This window comes from Gymnodraco acuticeps, unplaced genomic scaffold, assembly GCF_902827175.1.
Source record: "Gymnodraco acuticeps unplaced genomic scaffold, fGymAcu1.1, whole genome shotgun sequence".
Classification (NCBI taxonomy): Eukaryota; Metazoa; Chordata; class Actinopteri; order Perciformes; family Bathydraconidae; genus Gymnodraco; species Gymnodraco acuticeps.
The window spans coordinates 94,603-98,226 of NW_022989812.1; the positions used below are offsets into that span (position 1 = coordinate 94,603).

At 46.1% G+C, this 3,624-nt stretch overlaps 1 long non-coding RNA gene across 1 annotated transcript; it reads right to left on the reverse strand.

Moving 5' to 3' along the window:
- Nucleotides 1-1,028: 1,028 nt before the first annotated feature.
- On the reverse strand, nucleotides 1,029-1,292 carry LOC117555629. Its single transcript, XR_004570422.1, has 2 exons — nucleotides 1,246-1,292; nucleotides 1,029-1,153 (listed from the first exon to the last, which is right to left on the reverse strand). It is a non-coding gene; the product is annotated as an uncharacterized LOC117555629 (long non-coding RNA).
- Between the last annotated feature and the right edge of the window lie 2,332 nt (nucleotides 1,293-3,624).

Sequence of the window (3,624 nt, forward strand, 5' to 3'; positions counted from 1 at the left end):
CTGCAATAAACACATTCCCCAGCATGGATCCTTCTAGCACGCTCAGATGGTGAGAGGCGGGCCCTTCCCACTTGCATGGGCTCCTCTCCATGGGATGAGGCTGAGTAAGGAGTCGGGAAAGATCGGGCAATAGGGGTAGTGGCAGTTCCATTTTGGGGATCAAGTGAGAAGTCGCTGGGATTGGAGTGACGGCTAGTCCTATCCCTACGTCTCTCTCTGAGGCGATTATCAATCTTAATGGCTGTGGCAATTACATTATCCAAGCTACCTGGATCATCCCTAGCCGCTAGCTCGTCTTTAATTGCTTCGTTCAGCCCCTGAAGAAAAGCATCCTGTAGTGACTCGTTATTCCAGCGTGAGTCGGAAGCCACTGTTCTAAACTCCACTGAAAATTCGGCTACACTACGGGAGCCCTGCCGGAGAGAAAGAAGGCGCCTAGCAGCATCCCTCCCCCGTACCGGGTGATCAAAAACTTTTTTCATTTCGGAAATGAAAGTATCATATGACCAGCAAATGTGTGGCTGGCTCTCCCTAACAGCTGTAGCCCAATCTAAAGCCCTCCCCCTCAACAGGCTCATTACATATGCTACCCTAGCCCCATTTGTGTGATAAGTACTAGGCTGCTGCTCAAAAACTAACGTACACTGGAACAAAAAGGCTCTACAATTACCCAAATCTCCAGCGTATCGTTCAGGTGTGGGAATGACAGCCTCTCGTAGCTGATGGAGGAGTGCGGCAGGAGGGGGGGGAGGGGCTGTCGGCTGTGCAGCGTGCTGCGGAGGAAAAGCCTGTGAAGTGAGCAGTTCTACCTGCGTGCCAATCCTTTGCACATTAACGGAGAGGTTCCGGAGAGTCTCCAATGCCTCACGGAGAACTGTATCATGATGCCCCACGAGAGCGCCTTGACTGGCCAGAGCTTGGCAGAGTTCGTCCGTAGTTTTGGCCTGGTAGCCGGTGTCCGCTGGGTCCATACTGGCCAGATCGTTCTGTTACGGTTATCTGAGAGAACCCAAACGCAGGACACGGCAGTGTGTTACAAAGGTTTTATTTGGAGGAGATAATCCGGCTGGAGAGTATCCACTGGAGCGTAATCCACTGAAGAGTATCCTCCGGAGTTTTAATCCACTGGAACGTAATCCACTGAAGCGTAATCCTGGAGCACAAGAAGAACAGGTAAGAATATATTCAGGTGTAGCGAAAATAGTCACTATACTTTAAGAAGGCTGAGAAGGCTAAGAGTTTTACCACTGGGGTTTAACAACGATCTGGCGCTGACAGGTTGTGGAGCCTCCTCTGATATACCATCCGTAATGGCTGATGGGAATCAGGTGTGTCGCAGAGGAGAGTGCTCAACTGTTTGCAGCTGGTGGAGATTTGAGCCGGGAGCCAGGAGTGACAGGCACCACGCCCACACAGACAGGGAAAGGGAAAACACACACACAAGGAAGGTGTCTGGAGAATGCAACCACCACACCCCATCGCTGTTTGTGTCTGTGTAAATGGGCGTCAGGTTGATTGAACAGCCTTTAGAGTCCAAGCTCAAAGAAACACAAACCAACTGACAACATGTGTCTAAAAAGAACAACATCTATATCTTTAATTTATTTTCATCTTTTTTAAATTGTTGGCTCGATAGAGCTGCTGTCCATCCATTCCATCCATCCATCCATTCCATCCATTCCATCCATTCTATCCATTCCATCCATTCCATCCATTCCATCCATTCCATCCATTCCATCCATTCCATCCATTCCATCCATTCCATCCATCCATCCATTCCATCCATCCAACCATTCCATCCATCCATTCCATCCATTCCATCCATCCAACCATTCCATCCATCCATTCCATCCAACCATTCCATCCATTCCATCCATTCCATCCATTCCATCCATCCCATCTATCCATCCATTCCATCCATTCCATCCATTCCATCCATCCCTTCCATCCAACCATTCCATCCATCCAACCATTCCATCCATCCATTCCATTCCATCCCATCCATCCATCCCTTCCATCCAACCATTCCATCCATCCATCCCTTCCATCCATTCCATCCATCCATTCCATCCATCCATCCCATCCATTCCATCCATCCCATCCATCCAATCCAACCATTCCATCCATCCATTCCATCTATTCCATTCCATCCATTCCATCCATCCATCCATCTATTCCATCCATCCATCCATCCATCCATCCATCCATCCATCCATCCATCCATCCATCCATCCAAATCTAAATATTGTCTACTTAGATGTCCAGGTTTGATTTAGGCAGATACATAAGCATACATGGAATTTATAACATGATGCACCACCATTTTTCTATAGTTGCACGGAATGGAAAAATTATCATGAATTATTCATTATTATTACTATTTATCATCTGTTTTGGCTCAATAGTAACTTATAAGAGGGCATTTTCCAATATCCCGTTACCTGAAGGCCACACAAGTTTTGCAGCGCTTGTCAAGTAGGGTTGATGAGAGGGATATTTAGTTGGCCTGCAACTTCACCTCTAGATGGCACTAAATCTTTCACATATGAATATAAAAAATCTGTTAACACGTTAATCCACACGCCTACAAAGCCCTTAATAGGCAGGCGCCATCTTACCTTAAAGAACTCATTATACCCTACTGTCCTACAAGGGAATTGCGTTCCAAGAATGCAGGGTTGTTGGTTGTTCCTAGAGTCTCTAAAAGTACAATGGGAGCCAGAGCCTTTTCTTATCAAGCTCCACATTTGTGGAATCAGCTTCCAGTTTGTGTTCTGGCGGCAGACACCCTATCCGTTTTTAAGAGTGCGCTTAAGACCTTCCTTTTTGATAAAGCTTATAGTTAGGGCTGATTAGATTCAGCCCCTAGTTTTGCTGCTATAGGCTTAGTTTGTCGGGGACACCTTACTTATTCCTTCTCTCTGTCTATATCTGTGTACTCTCATGTTCCGATTAACCCAGCTTCCCCACATTTCTTTCTTTTTGGTGTCTATATACGGCGGGATCCGGAGTCGTGGCTGATCCTGTTGCTGCGGTCCTGTGTCCTGGATCGCGAGCCCTGGATCTTGAGTCGTGGCTGTGCCTGTTGCTGTGGTCCTGGATCATAAGTACTGGATGGATATCCTCGTGGATTCTACTTCTTATTATAGACACATGCATTTCCAGACATTTGGACTACCTATGTTGCAAATGTATTATCTTTTCAATTTACACATGGCATCTATTGCACGTCTGTCCGTCCTGGGAGAGGGATCCCTCCTCTGTTGCTCTCCCTGAGGTTTCTCCCATTTTTCCCTTTAAACTGTGGGTTTTCTCTGGAAGTTTTTCCTTGTACGATGTGAGGGTCTAAGGACAGAGGGTGTTGTATTGTCATACTGAAATTCTGTACAGACTGTGAAGTCCACTGAGACAAATGTAACATTTGTGATATTGGGCTATATAAATAAACATTGATTGATTGATTGATTGATTGATCTAACCATCATTGCAGCCAACTATTGGCTCATCCGCCCTCAAACCTATCCATTCCACCAATATATTCATCTATTCATTCATCCATCCACTCAACATCCATCTACCCATATCCTTATCAACCGTCATCCATCCATTTCTCTCAAATATTAC